The sequence below is a fragment of the Oryzias latipes genome, chromosome 24 (assembly GCF_053564925.1).
Source record: "Oryzias latipes strain Hd-rR chromosome 24, Olatipes_Hd-rR_3.1".
In the NCBI taxonomy this organism is placed as follows: domain Eukaryota; kingdom Metazoa; phylum Chordata; class Actinopteri; order Beloniformes; family Adrianichthyidae; genus Oryzias; species Oryzias latipes.
Window position 1 is genome coordinate 2,492,823 of NC_136260.1, and position 20,856 is coordinate 2,513,678.

The 20,856-nt window shown below is 44.1% G+C and overlaps 1 protein-coding gene across 3 annotated transcripts in view; it reads left to right on the forward strand.

Moving 5' to 3' along the window:
- The window catches only part of hivep2a (HIVEP zinc finger 2a), a 100,000-nt gene that overhangs the window by 31,847 nt on the left and 47,297 nt on the right, over positions 1-20,856 (forward strand). For 2 of the 3 annotated variants that reach the window (XM_020714615.3, XM_020714613.3), the window contains exon 2: positions 19,614-19,682. The gene's annotated coding sequence lies outside the window, so the exon portion shown is untranslated. Of the gene's footprint in view, positions 1-5,878; positions 6,034-19,613; positions 19,683-20,856 lie in introns of those variants that run through there. The other variant, XM_020714616.3, reaches the window with a different exon arrangement.

Genomic DNA, 20,856 nt, shown 5'->3' on the forward strand with positions numbered 1-20,856 from the left:
GAGTTAGCTGGAGAAAATCGAGCGCTCAGAGAGGGAGGAGGCGGAGCAACCAGCAGATCTTCTCTGACAATCGGAAGATCAATGAGTCGATGTGGACATTCAGGCCTGAAGCATGAAGGACAACCTAGTCATCTCAGGGATCCTGGAAAAGACCAGGGAGGATCTGGAAAACCCCCGAAAACGTCATCAGAGACCATTCCAAAGTCACAGAGAAAACTGCAAACTGGGTGGAGCCAAACCCAACAGTTGCCAAATTTAAACATTACAAGTAAAAGGAAATTGTGAGGAAGAACGGATATTAACTGAAAGGAACCAGCCTCAGCCTGAACGACCAATTCCCTGCTGAGATATTACAACAGTGGAGGGTCCTCTTTCCCATCTGGAAGAGGTTCATCCAAGCTGGCTCCCGGGCGGTTCTCTCCGTGGACAGGCTTTATGTGGACAGTTGGCTAAACAAAGGAGAAGGAGTCACCACCTGGCTGAACAAACCTCAGGAATCGGGTGAAATAAATCCATCATACTCACCATATCATAGCAACATCACAGATGTTGGTTTAGCTTAAACTACATTAAATATTGTAGATAAAAACAGTTGGTCTAGTTAAGTTGTTAAGTTTTTTCTGATATGTCCTTTTTTTGTTTTGTGTCTTTTTCTTGTTTTCTTTATTTCTTTGTGTTTCTTTCTCTTCTCTATCACCATGTCTAACCTCTTCCTGGATGGTAAACTTAACTGTTGTGAGTGGGGGAGTCCATAACATCTGAGCTGGGTGGACCGTGCCCCCCCTGGGTGTGGGCAGGGTTCCCTACATCGGAGCACCAGGCTGCCCAATCCTTCCATCGCTGCACATAGCACCTGGAGCCCTGTGGGGGGTCTCTGTCAGTCATCGGTGTGTGCCCCCCGTCGGGTGTCCGATCTCAGCCGCCTCCTCTTGTTGGTCTTTGGTGAGGCTGGCTGCCGGGTTGCAGTATGGGCTGGTCGTGGGTGGCTCTGGCTCGCGTCTAGGGGTTGTGGTGGGGGTGCTCGGCCTTCCGGGCAGTGGTATGGGTCTCGGGTGGTCGGGGCAGGTCGGGTTCCTGCCTGGCTGGGACTTTTGGCCTGTGCACTCTCTGTTCCTCTGCATCGCTGCTGGGGGGCTGCCGGGGCATTACCTCCCGCTCCGTCCCCATGGTGGGGATCTAGTACGGGTGGGAGTGGTTGCACCGGGGCATCTGTTAGTCGTGGGCCCCTGGGTGTTGGGTTTGGCCCGGTGACTGGGGGGGGTTAGGGTTAGGGTTAGGGGTTAGGGTTAGGGTTAGGGTCTTGAGGATTCAATGTGAACAAGTATGCAATCCTATATATGTCTGTCTGTGTGCACAAGAAAATATCAGTTTGGGTGATTTTGTGACATAAGCCCTCCATAAAAACAGTACATTTGTATAGATATACTATATAATAATAATAAACTTTATTTATATACCCCTTTAGAAATCCAGATTACTAAGTGCTGTACAATTAATATGAGACAAAGTCAGTATTAAAATACGAATACTTGTAAGTAATTGTGTAAATACTGTGTGATGGTGTGTGCATGCAACGCATATGATTTCTCTTGACATTCATCTCATATCATGACTTTGTATTGTCATCAACCCCCTTCTCCCCCCTATTGTCAGCAAACCTAAAAAAATAAAGTTCAGCTTCAGTTACAAGAGGGGCTTATATGAAGGCACCTGATGGAGTATTGAACAACCCCGATTGTAAAAGCAAAACATGTCCATCACAAGAGGCACTCGCTGCAGTCTGTGTTCCTTTGCTGGACAGGACAAAAAGAAGGAATAATTGATTACATAGTAATCTGTAACTCGACTACTAGCAGATGGCTCAAAATTAATGAATTACTTACTTCACCCTGGGGGATGAAGGGGACCCAGATCATCAATGCCACCTGAGAGTGGAAAGTCTCTGGGGTGATTGTTTTTCTACAGGACAGTTGACCTGGAAGTGACACTGCAACAGGGCAGGAACCCCCCCGCGCATGCAGTGACTGGCAGATAATGAGGTTGCGTAACCGTTAAACTCTTCCTCGCATTGTAAGTATCGATTAGCCGGTTCAGCCTGACGTACAGCAGAGAGCACTCAGCTTCCAGCCCGTCAGCTGGCAGATCAATCAGATCTTAATGAGATAAATGAGTTCACTAATTAGTTAACAAGCCACAGGCTATCACCGATTCTGCTCCCACATTAAGGAGTTTAACACCAACGCTTGACTTCTTGGTTGGAAATAAGTCACTGTTTCCTGTTTTAAAGCGTTCTTCTGGATTTTCTTAGATTATCTGAACCTAAAATACATCTGTCTGTTGAGGTCACTCCACATGTTATCTGGCAGACTAATATAAGTAATGAATATAAAGAAACTTTGTATGTGTATGAACTTACACCCCCCCTTCCTTGCCGGATCATCACTTATTAAACACTTCCTGATAAGGCAGCAGTCACCAGCCAATCAAACACTCTGGTTATTTAAAACAGTATATTGTGCTGTTTGCAGAGAGCAGGGATCAGCTGCAGGATAGACAAATCAAACGCAGAGCCAATCATCTTTGACAAACAGCACCTCCATGGACAGGTTCCTCCTCTTGTCTTCTTTGGTGCTGCAGCAGAGCTGGAAGACCCAAACAGCTGAACAAGCAGAACAGCCACAGAAAGACGTCTGCTGCTGTCCAAACACGACTGGAGGCAGGAAAAAGCATCTTCTGCTCTCGATGTGGACGGATGCTGGACCGGCACAGTATTTCAGTTCTGGGCTGGCATTTAAATGAGTCTAGTTCTGATGGAAAACTGTTGTTGTTTCGTGACCAGGCAGAGGTCAAAACTGACAGAAAGTGAAGTTTTGTGAGCTCTGGCGCTGCTGGTCTTTGGTTCCTTCCAGGATAAAAGCAGCCTGTGCATGTGAAAGCTGCATCAGACCTGTGTTAGTGACTCTCATCGCACTTTGAAGTGAAATTCCTGTTTAACTAGTTTAATTTTCTTACTTTAAAGAACAGAGGTTTGGGTAAACACCTTTTTCCTGTGATAGGAAGGATCTGCCAGTATGGTGACCTTTACAAGCTGCTGCTGCCTGCTGAACCTGTGCAGGGACCATAACTGTGTGTGAGTGTGAATATGAATCTGTCCTACACCCAATCCTACTGTCTTTTTGGAGCTACCAAGTTATGGGAGCTGAGGTTCTGTGAAATACTCAGTGAAGGTCTCCAGCGGGGTTCCTCTTCATTATGAAACCATAGAGACCTGGGGCCTCATTTCTAAACGTTGCGTACGCACAAAAGAAGGCGTACGCCACTCTCTACGCAATAGTTGAGATTTATAAAAAGCAAACTTGACGGGAAAATGTGCGGTCCTCCACGCAAGCTCTGACCCAGGCGTACGCACAAAAACGGGTGAAATGAGAAACGGCGACACCGTCGGCAGATGGAAGAAACACGTGAAAGTGAAAATGACAATACTGCCTCTCAGAAATAACATGAAGACTTCACAAAGCAAGTCTGACAATTAACAGCTACACCAACACCCGTTTGATCGATCAGCAGTGAAACAAACAAAAAAATCAAACGAAAATTACAACAGAAATTCAAATGAACAATTATTTGCAAAAAGAAAAGTGAAATATATTCTGCAATATTGGCATGTTGTGCAATTCATCCTCATAAATAATATAGTTAACAGAACGAAATAATGTACAAAACTGATATTCTCGTTAATGTGTCCGTCTGGAGGAGCAGATATAGGTGCGGGCGTGCGGACGGACGGACGGACAGATGTACTAATTGTCCACTGGGGAAAGTTGTTTTCACATTAAAACATTTCTTCATAAGCTACGGAATTATGGTATTCATACATATGCCGTATTGGCGTATGTTTCAACCATTCAGAAAGCAACAAGAAATGACATTTGCGCTGATCAATTTCCCCATTTCCACGTCGATTATTACGGACATCTGTAGCTTGTCAGATGTAATTAAATGGAGGGAAATAAAATGCCCAATCACAATGCGTAATGACGCACAATGGCTGATCTTACGCTCTTAGAAGATGTGGCAAATGGAAGAATTCGGAGTGAACGCATCTTTAGACAGCAAGAAGACTTGCTGGCAAACGAGGACGAGTGGCTTATGAGCCGGTTCCGACTTCCTCTGCGGGCTTTTGGGGGTGTGTCACCCGGTGCATCTGGCGCGTCGGTGCTCCCCCTGCGCCTCAGTCACCACTACACTTAAAAGGGATTCCCCAATTATTGCCGCCAGTCTCTCATCAGGAGGGGTCAGCTCCGGTGTCCCCCCCCACACACACACACCCGTGTCTGCCACGGGTGTGTGTGTGTGTGGGGGTTCAGCGCTAGACGTTTTTTTGCCTCGACTTTGATGTCCGACCTTTTCTTCTTTATTTCGGCCACGGTCCGAGGTTGTGAGGCTACAGCATTTTCGGCGTCTGCCACCGTTTGCCGCTCACGTGCCTTTTTGGCATTAGTAATGCCCACACTGTGCCCTCCAAACAGCACTTTTCTCCTCTTTTCCACCTCGCCAACGATAACTTCTACTTCACATTGAGTAAAGTTACGTTTTTTTGATTTTCTCTCCGTGTTTGGCATGGTTTTGCAATCAATGAATATTCATTTGTGGGCGTTTCATGGACTATTTATGGGCAACTATAGGCGTGTCATGAAGCCCCAAAAGCTGCGCAGCATTTAGAATTGGTTGTGATTTATTAAGAGAAAGATGCGTAGGATGTGCGTGCGCACGGTTTTATAACTCTGAATATTTCTGTGCGTACGCACATCCTATGTTTCATCCGTACGCCACTTCTGACGCAAATCCTACGCAAAGTTTTATAAATGAGGCCCCTGCTGTTCTCAGCACAGACACGCTCACTTTATGAAACATTTTCAGTTCAAACTCCAGACACCAACGGCTGGATTGCAGACTGCCTTTGCTGATGTAAATAGCAAGCAGAAAGTGTTGACATGGACTTTAAGACAGCTGCAACTGAAATACTCAACAAGTGCAGCATGCAAGACCTTTCAATCTCAAGTTGTATTGAAATGTATAGAATTTTTGGCCAGTGGATGAAGTGATCATCAGCCACATCCTTCTACATTTTAGTCCACATGCAAAAAGTGCAATGAGAACCTGCTGGCCCAAACCAGAACATGAAATCTGCATTGTGCTCATAAATGCAGGAGGATGATGTAACGGCCTGTTAAGAGAACTCTGCATGTTTTCTCCAGTTCTGCTGTTTTAGGGTCAGCTTCCTCCTGGCAGAACAGTGTTCATCAGTCAGAAGCTGCTGCTTCATTCAGGCACCTGTCCTTAGTTTCCTCCTGTATATCTGCTAAAGACAGAAGTTGACAGTGTGGAACTTTTAACATTTATTTGATACTATTACAGAATTAGTGGAGTTTTGTCTTCATACTGGGTGGTTTCTGACCGAGTCAACCTGCTGGTCCAGTGGTTCCTGGCTGTCTGCTGTGAGTTTAGTGCGTGAGGTTTTGCCTTCATGTTCTCTTGATTCTAACTGATTGCTGCTTTCATTTGGGTTTTCCTGTTATTCTCATGTTTTTGGTTGGACTCGTGTTTTCTCTTGATCTGCAGTCTGTGACGGCCACACTGGACCCGCGAAGCTGCGCTGTTTCTGACTCTCGGGAAACACAACAGAAACATGTCGCTGCTGAAGTGCCCTACGCGGCGGCCGTCACCCCCCCAGCTCGGCTCCACATCTATTTGTGGCTCTGCGTCACGCGGGGCTTTACTCCGTGGAGAGGAGGGGGCTCCCACTGTTGCTCACGCACGCACACGCGCACTTCCGACCATCCGGCAGGATAACTGCCGGAGCAGTGCGCGCACGCGCAGAGGCAAACAGTGAAATGGGAAACGTTGATGTGCACGGGGCTGGGCGTGCTGGGCTTCGATCGCCGCGTGGAAAATTGTGCGTGAGTCTCCGCTATGTGCGTGTTACAGGACAGGAGGGTGGGGGCTCCTGCTGAGGAGGAGAAAATCGGTCAGGTCTGTTTATCCTTCCAGCATCCATCTGGTTTCTGTTTTGTGCGCGTGCTTGTGTCTTGTCTGTGTGCGCGTGAACAAAAACAAAACTTTACTGAGGACAACAGAGGCTGTGGATCAGAGGACAGCTGTTCTCCAGAGAAAGAGGAAAGGACAAACGACCTGTCGGACATAAAGAGACAGACAGACAGTCGAGCCTCTAAGGAAGAGGAAGTCCGACTGTCCCTCTGACTGTGATCAACCCTTTTTCCATTCACAAATTCTCAGACAGTGAAGTGTGCTTCCTCTGGTCTGCTGCTTGTTTTCCGTGCTGCTCTGAGGGACACTTAGGGGTTTGGGTTCCAAGGTGTTCCTTAGCAGACTGTGTCAAGAAGAGAGTTTGGGGGATCAAATGATTTTGTCTGTATTAAGAGATTTTCAGTGGTTTTGCAGAAATCTTTGGTCTGAAGGCAATATTTGAGCAGACATGCAGCTGTGATGAAAGTCTTCATCTCTCTTCTCTGCAGGTTACTGGCTCTAAGAAGAAATTAAGGCTTCTTCTTTGTTTTTTTGTCGATCCCTTTAGGGGGCGCCACAGTGAAGCCTTCATCTCCTCTGTATCCTCCTCACTCCCACCCACCAACCACCCTCATGTCCTCCTCTACATCCCTGAACCTCCTCTTTGGTCTTTTTCCTGCTAGCTCCAACCTCAGCATCCTTTTTCCAACATCATCACTGTTCCTCCTCTGAAAGTGTCCGACCATCTCCATCTGCTTCCCTGCATTTATCTCTAGAACATCCACCATGATCTGTTCCTCTGATGGATTCTTTCCTGATCCATCCTGGTTTCTCCCAAAGAGAACCTCAACATCTTCATCTCTGCTACCTCCAGCTCTGCCTCCTGTCTCTGCATCAGAGAACAACATGGATGCTCTCACCACAGTCTTCTACACCTTTACTTTCAATCTTGATGACATTCTTTGGTCACATCTCAAACCTTCCTCCACCTGTTCCAAATTGTCTGAAACCGCCTCTTCACCCTTTTTGTTCTGAGCTTTTGATCTTAAGATTTGAAAGACCCATAAGCTTATAAAAGAATGTTTTTGCATTTTAAACTTGTAATTATATTTTCTTTTAAAAACGCTCACCCTTTCTCCTCCAAGCTCGGGTCCTCTACCAGAGGCCTGGGAGCTTGAGGGTCCTGCAGTATCTTAGCTGTTCCTAGAACTGTTCTTTTCTGGACTGAGAGGTCTGAGGTCTTTCCAGGTATCTGTTGTAGCCACTCCTCCAGCTTGGGGGTTACTGCCCCGAGTGCTCCAATTACCACAGGCACCACTGTCACCTTCACTTTCCAGGCTTTCTCCAGTTCTTCTCTGTGTCTCTGGTATTTCTCCAGTTTCTCATGTTCCTTCTTCCTGATGTTCCCATCGCTTGGCACTGCCACATCCACCACAACGGCTTTCCTCTGTTCTTTATCCACCACTACAATGTCTGGTTGGTTCTCCATTCCCATCCTATCAGTCTGGATCTGGAAGTCCCACAGGATCTTTGCCCTCTCATTCTCTACCACCTTTGGAGGTGTTTCTCATTTTGACCTTGGGGTTTCCAGTTCATATTCTGCACACATGTTCCTGTTTATTATTCCAGCCACTTGATTGGGGTGCTCCATGTATGCTTTCCCTGCCAGCATCTACACCTTGGGTCTTGTCTGGTGTGGTAGATCTACACCTTGGGTCTTGTCTGGTGTGGTAGATCTACACCTTGGGTCTTGTCTGGGTTGGTTGATCTACACCATGGGTCTTGTCTGGTGTGGTAGATCTACACCTTGGGTCTTGTCTGGGTTGGTAGATCTACACCTCGGGTCTTGTCTGGTGTGGTAGATCTACACCTTGGGTCTTGTCTGGTGTGGTAGATCTACACCTTGGGTCTTGTCTGGTTTGGTAGATCTACACCTTGGGTCTTGTCTGGTTTGGTAGATCTACACCTTGGGTCTTGTCTGGTGTGGTAGATCTACACCTTGGGTCTTGTCTGGTGTGGTAGATCTACACCTTGGGTCTTGTCTGGTGTGGTAGATCTACACCTTGGGTCTTGTCTGGTGTGGTAGATCTACACCTTGGGTCTTGTCTGGTTTGGTAGATCTACACCTTGGGTCTTGTCTGGTGTGGTAGATCTACACCTTGGGTCTTGTCTGGTGTGGTAGATCTACACCTTGGGTCTTGTCTGGTGTGGTAGATCTACACCTTGGGTCTTGTCTGGTGTGGTAGATCTACACCTTGGGTCTTGTCTGGTTTGGTAGATCTACACCTTGGGTCTTGTCTGGTGTGGTAGATCTACACTTTGGGTCTTGTCTGGTGTGGTAGATCTACACCTCGGGTCTTGTCTGGTGTGGTAGATCTACACCTCGGGTCTTGTCTGGTGTGGTAGATCTACACCTTGGGTCTTGTCTGGTGTGGTAGATCTACACCTTGGGTCTTGTCTGGGTTGGTTGATCTACACCATGGGTCTTGTCTGGTGTGGTAGATCTACACCTTGGGTCTTGTCTGGGTTGGTTGATCTACACCATGGGTCTTGTCTGGTGTGGTAGATCTACACCTTGGGTCTTGTCTGGTGTGGTAGATCTACACCTTGGGTCTTGTCTGGTGTGGTAGATCTACACCTTGGGTCTTGTCTGGGTTGGTTGATCTACACCATGGGTCTTGTCTGGTGTGGTAGATCTACACCTTGGGTCTTGTCTGGGTTGGTTGATCTACACCATGGGTCTTGTCTGGTGTGGTAGATCTACACCTTGGGTCTTGTCTGGTGTGGTAGATCTACACCTTGGGTCTTGTCTGGTGTGGTAAATCTACACCTTGGGTCTTGTCTGGTGTGGTAGATCTGAGCCTCTATGGCTCTGGTGCTCAGGGCTTGTCCCTGAGCTGCCAGGATGAGTGCTTCAGTGCTGTCCTGCAGGCCAGCCCTTTCTAGCCATTGGTAGGACTTCTTGATATCAGCCTCTTCAGTTATGGTCCGGTGGTACATCCCATGCAGGGGTTTGTCCTCCCATGAGGATCTGTCCTCCAGCACTGTATCCTCTGCTCTGCATCGCCTGAGACATTCACTGATCACCCTGTCAGTTGGGGCCTTTAGCTTGATGTACTCATGCATCTTGGATGTTTCATCCTGGATAGTGGCTTCTACGCTCACTAGTCCTCGGCCTCCTTCCTTGAGAGCTCTCAGCAACAGGGAAGGGAATGGGGGGTGGGGGGTCTCCACGTCAAGGTCCCGCCCACAACTCAGAGGTGAATTTTTACTGAACCCCCACCTCTCAGTTGAAACCATGTTTTATAAAATGAAACAGATGTTTTGATTTTGTCTAAAACAACATAATCATAATTAATGCCCACTTGGAACACTGAAAATAGAACAAAAGATGATTGGAGTGGGACTTCACAGTCCTCCACCTTCTCCACCTCTGCTCCCTGTAACCTCACCGTTCCTCTTCAGTTCCTCTCATTCACTCTGTCTTGCAGCTGCTGACCTTCACGTCTCTCCTTTCCAGAGCAAACTTCCACCTCTCTAGATGTTCCTGTTACATGATTTTAATGTGAACTGAGAGGTGTGAGTTGAGGGTCACAATGACTTTGACATGTGGTCTGAAGGAATCCATGACCTTTTTAGCAGAATCAGTATTGAGGGTCGTCATAACAAGACTGTCTGGAGTTTTCATGAAACGTTAGCTCATGAGTCTCTGACTGTGTTGAAACAAACTGCATCTCTTTCTCACTGCTTATTATCCATGTGTCACATTTGCCTGCACCACCTCTGTTTTGACGCACATTAAATTTGCGTGTTAAAAGTGTGAGCCGCCTGTCAGGTGACTTCATGTAAGCTGCCACCAGCCTTATTATTAGATTGTGGATGGATGATGTAGAGATCAGGCTTATTTATGTTGAAGAGTTCTACAAGAACTGTCCATGTCTGGATTCATCATCCATCGTCATGGATGCTGGAGGGCATCATTCAGAGACTCTGCCGTACGGTGAGCTTCACCGTCTGCTGCAGGAGCTGCATCTGAATGACAGATGCTTTCAGCGGTACTTCTGTCTCTGTGACCCAGTGTGATGACTTGCTGTCCCTCATTAGTCTGACGGAAGAAAAAATAAAATGTGAAAAACATTAGAGGAGCTTTTTGTTCTGGTCTCTGTAACACACTGCAACCCCTTCATTGTAACACCTTAGTTATTATATGACTAAAATAAAATGGTCTTGAAGTTCAGTCTTGGTATCTTAAACTCTTCTTCCTTGAAACATTTCCCCACTCATCCGAGTGTTTCATCACATTTTGGGGGAGAAACTCTGAAAAGGGTGCAGGAATATGAGAAAACAGCAAAAAGAATAACCTCTTTGTTTTGTCATGATCTGGACTGATTCACTGACCACTGATTGTGGTGCAGAGGGAAAGCGGTCGACCTCTGAACAGAGGATCGCAGGTTCGAAACACACATGTACACACACATATTCATTTACACGTTTAGTCTTACACAAATGCACTCCCAGACTTGTTCCCACAGATGTACACTTACACATATGCACGCACACTTGCCCTTGCCCTAACACACACATGCACTTATAAACATGTGGACTCACAGACATGTTTACTCACACATATTCATTTGCACTCATTGGTCTTACACACATACAGTCACACACAAAGTCACATATTTTTATACATTCACACACATCTTAATACACACATGCACTTATCCTTCTGTGCGCGCTCCAGCAGAACAGTTGGCTATATGTACTTGATGTCCAGATTCACTCTCCACATTCATCTCACTTTCTCTGCAGGTATAATCCATCTCCACCGTCTGTGCTGCCAAAGCTGCCAAGAGCATGCACACAAACACATACACACACAAACATGGTCAAACACACTTTTGCATACACACACCAGGCAGTGGCAGCACATCACAGCTTTTTTCAACTTATGCACAAACCAAAGGAGCAAGAGATGACAGGAAAGAGTGGTGGAAGATGGGGGTGAACGGAACAGTGACATAAGGGGGTTGTTTGACAGCTACAGGAAAGATGAAAGAAAACTGGGCAGTGACTGGTGGAAGGGTTGAACGGGAGAGTGGGATAGTGAAAAAAAGACAAACAAGTATGATTGAGACAGGACTGATAAAGTAAAGAACAAAATGGACACAAAGCTGCAGATTTCTAAAGGGAAAGAAAGTGAAGTAGCTGCAGATGAAGCAGGGATGGAGAAGGATGATGGTGTTGGATGTGGTTACTGCTACGGAGAGGAAGGAAAATGGCGGAATGATGGAAAAGATGTGATGAAGATCCAGCAAGGAGAACAGGAAAGATGATTGTGACTTTTGACAGGAGATTGAAAAGCATCAGAATAAAAGCGACAGAGAAGGAAGGAAATTCTTCTTCGTGCTTCTTTGCTTGTCTCTTTTTCTCTTAATCCTATCTCTGCTCCTATTTTTTTTAAACTTTGGGCTTTTCCAAAAGTCTGTCCTTACACATGTTGCTTCCCTGGAGTGTTATAATTTGCAGCAACATGTTGAATCAGACTTCTAACTTCTCAGGAAAGCTCAGCCCCCCACCCCCACCCCCCAGTCCCTTCAAGCAAAAGAAGAACCATAAAAAGTGGAGCGCTGCAGAGAGGTGGAATCTGAGGCGTTCACTGTTTTCCTTTGCCAGATTTTCCCTCTTATCCCTTCTCCCTCTGTAGGTGTGAAAGTGTGTTCTTGTTTGTGTGCATCTGTGTACACTTATGGACTGCAGAGGCTCGTAAGTCACCTCTGATTTTCCACTCCCGCGGGGACACATCCCATTATCAGTTTTCATTGAAACTAGGAAATTCTTCTGTGGTCCCACTGTGCATTAGGATGTGTGCACGCATGTGTGTGAGTGTGTCGGGAAAATTCTGTGGTTGTGCTGGTGTCCAGTGAGGCGGCGGGGGGGGGGGGGGGGGGCTGTCAGTGTTTGAGCCTTCTTCAAAGTAAGAGCATCGGGATTCCAATACGCCTCTTCTGGCAAATTCTAGGAATGATTGGACAGAAGTTATTAATGATTAAGAACTTTTATTGTTTTCTAGCCGCTTGGAAACTTGACAGAAACATACCTGGGGTTAAAGGTTGTGCTTGATTGGATAATAACATTTTGAAACTTACCCAACATCTTTTTTTTTTTAATTACATTATTGTAGTGAGTTTTTGAAAGTTTAAGGCTGGATTCAGACTAAAACCGTCTGGTCTGGACCAAGTCTGCTTAATTTGGTCTGGATCTAGTCCTGAACCTTGCCTTTGGTCTGTCTTCACACTGCCGTCAAGCGGACTTTCCTGATTCCAACTGAAGCTCGTAAACAAAACCATGTGACTAAAGATCTCTTCGCCCATTGGCCAGGAATTACGAGGGTGGGGCAAAGCAACTACACACAGAAATTGTGGAAGTTCTGTGCTTTGCATTCCTTCTTGGGGTAGTTCATTCAAACTTTATAATTTGCTGACCAATTTTAAACGTCTGTTTCCATGTCAGGCTCAACACGTTTTACTGCTACTTTGGTCCGGTGGAGGCGGGCTGCAGGACAGAGCTTCAAAGCATTTTCAGCTGTGTTCAAATGAACGTTCTAACAAGTAAACCTTTTTCCTCTTTGATAGCACGACAATTGTTGCTTTATATTTGTCATCGGCTTGTCTGTATTCAGACTGAGGAATCTCAGAGCGAACCGAAGCTCCGTCTGCTAGCATTGTGGAGAATTTGTACCAGATCGCGTCTGAGTGATCTTCATCTTAAGTGTGGAAGATTTATTTGGAATACTCCACTAAAAGTGAAAAAGGCGGTTTCTAAAAGATGTTTTCTGTTGGAAACACTGTTGTCAGTTTAAATGAAAGGACTGTGAGTGTTTTCTAGTCACAGAGTTGTTTTTATTCAGGTGTTGCTGTGTCTTCATTTACTTCTTATTACTTTTAACTTCATCCTCTTGTCATCTACAGTTTCTACTGGAACTGTGGTCAGCTAAACTTTGAGGATGGAAAAACTATGGAGATCATTTTCATACAAAAGACATACATATAGCAACCATTCAGACATATTCATATTAAACAGGAAGTATTATGGTTTGATCTGGGAATCGTTGGCCTTGATTTGTGAATCCAATCGGATTGCCTCCTAATTAACATTCCACAGGCCTGGTGGTAATTTCTAAAAAAAAAAATTAAAAGATCTTAAATGCACCTTCTGGCTGGAATCTTACAGTACTTGTCAGACAGTTACTGGGACAGGAGAATAACACAGGGAGGGATGAACACACATAGGACAAGATAGGGGATAAAAACATAGGAGAAGATAATACTGTGTAGGGGACAGACCTATAGAATGGAGATAATCCCGTGTTGGACATAAATGTATGGAGGACATAATCCTGTGGAGGGGATGAACGTATAGAAACTAATAATCCTGGATCATTCCTATGAAGGACATAATCCTATAGAAGGATGAACCTATGGAGAGAAGGAACATGCAGAGAAAATATTTCTGTAGAGTTTATTAACATGCTGAAGGGATGAATTCATGGAAGAGATAAATGCACATCAGAAATAATCCTGTGGAGAGATTAGAATTTGGAGGAGATAAATGCATGGAGGAAATGTTCATTCATGAGGGATATTTCTGCACATTTGTAAGGAGGACATAAATGTACAGCAGAGATATTCAGCTAAAGCTAAAGTTTGGAGGGGATGGATTTCCTGAGGAGGGAATCCTATGGAGGGGATGAACGTATGGAGAAAATAATTCTGGGGAGGGCTGAACATGCAGTGAAGATGATCAGAGGAGGGGATAAATGTATGGAAGGTGTACTCCTGGGCAGGGAATGAGCATATGGAGCATATATAATGTTGAGGGAAGGAATTTACAGAGATGATAATCCTGAAATGGGATAAACATGTAGAGGGGATAAATGCTGTAATGGAAAGAGAAATTCAGATGGGATAAATGAGCTAGAGGGGTAAACGTGTTGGAGGAATATGTACAGAAATGATAATCCTGCAGAAGGCCCAAATGTGTGGAGGGATGAACACATGTAGAAAAGAATCCTGCATGTATGTACAGTATGCAGGAGATGAATGCACAGAGGGGTTAAATGTATGCTGCCATAATCCTACAGAGACAATAAGTGTTTAGAGGTGACAGATGTATTTAGAAAATGAATTTGCCGAGGAGAAAAGAAATCTGTTATGATCACTGATGTTAAACACAGTGCGCTACTCTGAATAGGTTTAAAGAACTGTTCAAAGCAAGAGCACCACTGGAAAGTGTTCCCTTATCAAATGTTTCTGTCAGAAGGGGAATGACATCATCTCATTTTTTGTGGTAGCCAACCTTGTTTTACACACAAAGCAGGACACTCGTCACACAAACACACAAATACCAAACAGGTGGAAGAAGCTGCAGAAATGGTAAATCTGGAGCAGTCCGGTGGTTAATTGGTATTTTCTATGCAGAGATATAAAAAGACACTTTTTGTTATGTAAGTGTCTGCTTTTGTTGTGAATAATAGAGGCTGGATGGCTCAGTTGAATGCATGTAGGACTGGTGCATGGGAATCTGGGGTTCATTTCCCAGTGTGGGTCCTTGGGGAAGACCCTTCATGTGGCTACACACCTAACTATGTAGCCACAAGGGGGCCCAAGTCTGGGTGCCGGTCTCTAGCCCGGATAAAAAACAGGGTTGGGTCAGGAATGACATCCGCTGTAAAACTCTCTCCTGAAACCACCCATGCGACTCAGAGGCAGCTGATTTGCTGTGGCGGCCCCTGAAGGGACATGCCGATACGTGAACAAAAACTTGATTTGGAAGTACAGGTTGTTCACTTTTTGAGTTGTCTCAGGTTGTTAAAGTGTAAAAAAAATGTTGTCAAAGCGAGTTAAACACTAACTCAACTACTTTTTAGGTTAAGAAGTAAGCACACACAACTGATGATTGATGTTCCAGCACTGCATGAAGGGGACATGAACAAAAAAAAGGTATGGTGAGGGTAATCCCATAAAGAGGATGAATGTGTGGAGGGAGGGGTTGCAGTGCGTCATCTGAGAGTTTGGAGAGTTTACAGTCTATATTGTGGCTGCAGAAGTAAAGTGGGTGACTAAATAATTAGCTTGCATACAAAATGAAGAAAAGGGTTGACATAATACGGTTTGGGACCAGAATTATGGTTTATGGTTGGTTGTTTTTGACTGCACTAAGAATGTAGGACTTTTGGCCGTTGCCTTTAGTAATGGTTAGTTTAGCTGTTGGCTGTTTGGTTGTGAGGGGAATTTTTCCTGTTAGGATGTAAAACAAGAACAAATGTACTGAACAGCTGAGAAGTGCAGGTTGACCAAGAAAAGGGGACAGGATACAAAAAGAAAATCAAACAGTGGAGGACAGAGGCCTTTTGAAGAGGGGATTGCTTGAAAAGAAACACGTTTTTATTGTTCACACATTTTCAAGGGTAACTTGGTCTACATATCTTTTTTTCTGTGTTGCACCATGGGTTTCCTCTTCTCTGTTATCTTTCTCTTTTTTAGTTTGGAACAACAAAAAAGTGGAATGACTTATATTTCATCAAACTGGCTGCAATATAGCGTTCACAGACTCACATGGCTCTAAGGCTTGTTTTCCACATCAGCTTCTTTTATTGGGCGTCTGACTGAGCAGACTGTCGGGAAAGATGGAAATTAAAGTTTCTGCCAGCCTCGGGTGGTTAAAAGTTTCCTAAGTTCACTTGCTGCTCTCCTAATTTAGAAGCTAAATAGGCTACTTAGTGTGGAATCAATTCCCAGAGAAAGGTTGGTGGGTTGCCAGAAAAATGCAAGCTCAGTTTGCAAAAGCCAACAGACACAAAAAGAAGTTGAAGAATGTGACTGGTGGTTATTTCCCAGCCTGCAGCTACATCTTCCAGATGTTGTGAAAGGTGTGACTTTTTTCATGTTATCTCTTTTCTCTGGCCTTATCCCGCTGCAACAAACTGTTAAGGCTGTCTTCAGACCTGTACATGTATAGCCCAGTACACTACTGTTTTAGTCCACACACACATGCTCTATGTTTGCTGTACATTGCTATGTGCTTGCAGGCAGTTCTAGTAAAACATAAGCCTATGCCTGATTTTTTTCTCCATTTTTTGTTGTGTCTCTGTCCAAGCTTGACATAACGAAAAATCCTACTTTTTTTTCCTTCAAACTGATGTATAAGGTATTTTTCTCAGCTCCTCTGATCAGTCTGTTTCCTAAATGTGGATTATTTTCTTAAATGAAAGTGATTCCTCACGACTGTGGTGCTAAAGTCACATTCCTCTGATTATAATTATGAGTTTATGAGCATTGCTGCCGAAGGATCATAAGGCAAACTCACATCAGTGGGATTTAATTACACCTTTCTAATTATATCAAATGATTGCATAAAAACCAGACATTTTAAAAATGTTTTCCTTTATCTCAGTTCTTCAACACTGCAATTTAACGTAATTTTTGTATGAGAAAGTTGTTTAAGAAGAACAGCTGTTTCTGTGCCATCCCAGTCTAGGGTGAAGAGAAGATGGGCGGCTGACAGCCAGATGGGGTCTATCTCTTTAGAAGTAAAGATGTAGGAAATGAATAGTTTAGCCAGAGAGTCAAAGAGCGTGTGTCATGCAAAATCCACTTTTTGAGCTTTAAAGTGTATTATAATGTTTATTCCTCACAAAAAACAATGCCAAAGCGGTATTTTGATCCATTCACGCAGTCCCCATTCAGCACCAGCCCCTCCCAAATTAACAAAAACGAGTGGGTTCTCACATTGTGACATCACAAAGTGAGACCAGCCCCTTCCAGGAAGTGTATGCACTGCCAGCACTGCCCCCAGACTAACACACACGCCTACTTTCTCTGTGGAGCTAATGGTGATCAGCTCTGGGTTGATGTCATAAAATGGGCGGCACCCACAAAGAGGAAAAGGCATCTTACTTACGGGAAGGAAATGAACTGGTTAAAATAATTCGTATTTGATTTTAAAAAATCATTCTTTAGTGTGCCAAAGGTGATATATTATAATTTATACTGTATGGATATAACTCACTCTGACAGGCTTGAGAATAGCATGACATAGGACCTTTAAATAAACCAACAAATTAGCAGACACCCGTTCTGTTATGATCAGCGTGGAGCAGGGGGGCGTGGCTGACCTTTTCCCTGATGCCTCTCTACATTGCACACCAGGTCCTCATCTCGTCACCGTCTTTTACCCTAATGGTTTCATCCTTTTAGTTTTATTTTTAAAATGTATGGTTTCATCATCATAGCCTCAACGTCATGGTTTGCTTATAATTGTTTTATTCTCATTCTTTCAGTCTTTTTCGCATACTATATTTTCAATGTTTGTCATCCTTGTAATTTCTTTTGAACAGTTCATCTTCATTGTTTCATCTTTGTTTTGACCTCATACTTTCATGGTCATGCTTTCATTCCTACGGTTTGATCATGTTTTACTATGATTTTCTGGTCTTAGTTTCATCCTCACGGTTTCATAGTTTTGGTCTCTTCGTCACAATTTCAACTTGATTCTAGACATTATAACAGTTATTATAAAATGATCTGCTGCAAATACAGTTTACTTATTTGGTTTCAAATAAGGGGAGGCACACCCTTTTGTCTTTGAGATGGATGGAAACAGCGTCACCATCTCCGTGTGCATGTGTGAGCATGTGGGGACAGACTTGCCTAAGAAAAACAGTGTCACCATTTTACTGCCTCGTTCCCGGCAGGATGGAGCAAAAAGACAGCTTGGAAAAAATAAATGCTGCCATCTGACTGTGTGCATGAGTGTGTTTTCCTTGTAACAGTCCACCCTTGTGCCTTTATAATAAATGGTAAGGGTTTATAGCTATCTAGTGTTTTTCTGCCCAGCTTTACAGTCACAGTCCCATTCACACACTGAAGGAAGCTCCACTGCCTTGCAAGGCGCTAACCTATAACCACCAGGACACTTTGACATATGGGCAGGCAATGCAGTATCCAAACCTGTGATCCTCTGATCAGAAGTTGACCGCTCTACCTCTGCACCAGAGCCACCTTTAAATTACTGAATGCCACTGTTACTCTCTAAATGTTTGTTTGTGACAAATTTGTTTAACTAAAGATACTTTACCACAGATACTTACTTACTTTGTGACTTTGGTTCTCCTTCTTTTTATCTTATTTTCTCACAGGAAAATCTTGGTTCATACTCCGTGAATGACCACAAAAGTCAAACAGGCCACTGTTTCATCAGAACTCGTTATGCTGTGTTCACACCAAACGCCATTCGAGCGGCGGACACTTTCAATGTTAAGTCAATGGTACAGACGCGATCTGAGGTCCTGTGGTGCAAAGGTCTGGCAACAATGCGATTTCAGTGACGTGGCTCAAGTTGGGAGGCACCGCCCCAGGCCAGAGTTATAAAAAAAAATCTGAACTCTGGGAAGGTCTCCACGTAGCATCAACCAATCAGGGACCCAACACGTGACGATCCAGTGACAGCCAGTGACAGTGGGCAGAAAACACATCCAATTTAGTAAATGGATCCATAGTTCTCCTGAACTTCCATTTATTTTCTTAACCCGCTGTATCCCTTTCAGGGCAGCGGGTCTTCAGGAACCCATCCCAGCTACTGTTGGAGCAGAGTACACCCTAGACAGTCTGTCGCAGGGTCGCTGGAGCAATTGATCTTACTATGCCGGCCTCCTGACCTTATATTTTCCTATTTTCATCGAGACAATCATAAAAAACATCTCCTGATTTTATTCTTGTCTTTATTTTTTCCCTCTGGGGTTAACCATGAACAGCAAGCCTTCAAACTGGATCAGAGAGAGACGGAAACAGCGCAGAAGTGTGATGTGATTCATTCCTCCCCATCTCTCTTATCACCAATTGTTTTGATCGTTGCATTTACTGATAAAAAAACAACGGTTGGAAGTTGAACTCATCTGACTGCTGAAGAGGAGTTTAGGTATTAATGCATTAAAAAAGTAATATCCCCTCACTAATATCTAAATCCTTCTCGCTGGAGCCCACCCAACTTCTGTAAGTCAAAGGCGGGGTACACTCTGGATTGTTTGCCAGTCAGATGAAGGGCATTATAGAGACAAATAACACACACTCACATTCATACCCTAAGGGTACCTTAGAGTCACAAATCAACCTATGAAGCATGTTTTTAGACTGTGGGACGAAGCCAGAGAAACCCACACATGTCCAAGGAAAACATGCATGTAACATTTTGCATGTAATCTGCTCATGAAAAAGCACAGGTTTGGTGTCATTTTGTTTCCCATCGATTATGTCTTCACTGTTCAGAGGAGGATCAGAGGGGAGCCATGCACGGGTGACGGGTGTGCAACAGTAAACACCCACCTCCTCAACTAAACTGTTAATCCACGCCTAAACTTTGCAGGAATCTGCAGCTGCAGGATGGTTTTCAATCACTGGTAGCTCTCAAAGGATGGGTGGTTTACAGCCGTGCTGGGTGGTGTCTCCTGGTTAACCTTGCAGGGTCGTCGTATGCAGACCTCTGCTTGTTTCTGTGAACTCACAATCATTTTTCTGCTTTTTTGCCAGGATGGGATCATGAGGATGCCTTCTGTCAGGACCCCTGTCAGGACAAAGCAGCTGGGTGCAGACTTGCAGGTACCCCCACTTTGACAGTCCCTTTCAGGGTGTTTCCACAGGTTCAAAAGGTCTGTAGGGCTTAGGTTGTGTAATGTGGGCTTGTGGGTGTGGGAGAATGGGTTCGTAAATGGCACTGTGAAACTTCTCTGCCAAGAATGTGAGCTGAAGCCCTTTTTCCACTCGTTTATCAAAGACTTCATAACAGCTTGGATCAGTTTTAAAGCCATGCTACTGATGAAGGAATGTGGAAGACATCAATTAATCCAGAAGTTTCCTCTTCCCTCAATCTTGAGTTTTACTTTTACCATTGATGTCCATGTAGGGACTCCCTAGGGAAGACTGCATCTTCTGTTTAAAGTTTCCCTTTGTGAAGTTCAGAGTGTTTTTGTGTAGAACTGTTTTTGTATGTCATTCAATTGTGAATGCACTGACATGCGAGCTGCAGTCATAATCTACACCAGATACTGGTTAGTTTGTAATGGGACAAGAAAAACAATCAATGATTCGTACACTTTCTGACCACTATTGTGATTGATAGATCAAGATAAGACCTAGTGCAATGGTAGAAGTGAAACATGCAACAAAGAATTAATTTATATTTGAAAAAGTCATTGAAAAAATAACAATGCAGGAAGATTGTTCAAGAGGAAGATTGAAAATGAGGATGAAGATGTACAAGCTAAAATTAGAAGAGGAGAAGGAGAAAAGGAGAAAGGAGGAGGTGCATTTTCTGTATTGATCTAGTTATTTCGTAAATTCAAATACTTTTTTTCCACAAAACCTCATCTACATTTTTACAGTCAAGATTTATTCTCAAATGCATTTATCTGCAGTGATGTAAAAATTCATTTGAACAAAGATTTAATTCACATCATAGTTTGTGGTTACTGATCGGATTCATAGTCGATTTTGGTTCATTCTAAAACGACCCAATTCATTCACCTGAAGTGGATCCAGATCATCTTCATCCAAACTTCCAGCAGTCAGACTCAGACAGAAATTCCTGCTACTGAACAGTGAAGTTTTCCAGATTCTTGGATTTCTTCCAGATCATCAAGTGGAAATGAAATCTGTGTCCAAACAAACAAGTAAACTAGAATGAATGTCAAATCCATTCACATGTTAGTTTCCTAAAGTTCACCACTGTTGTTTTTCCACATCCAAAGAATCCAAAGGGAACATTCTTAGAACA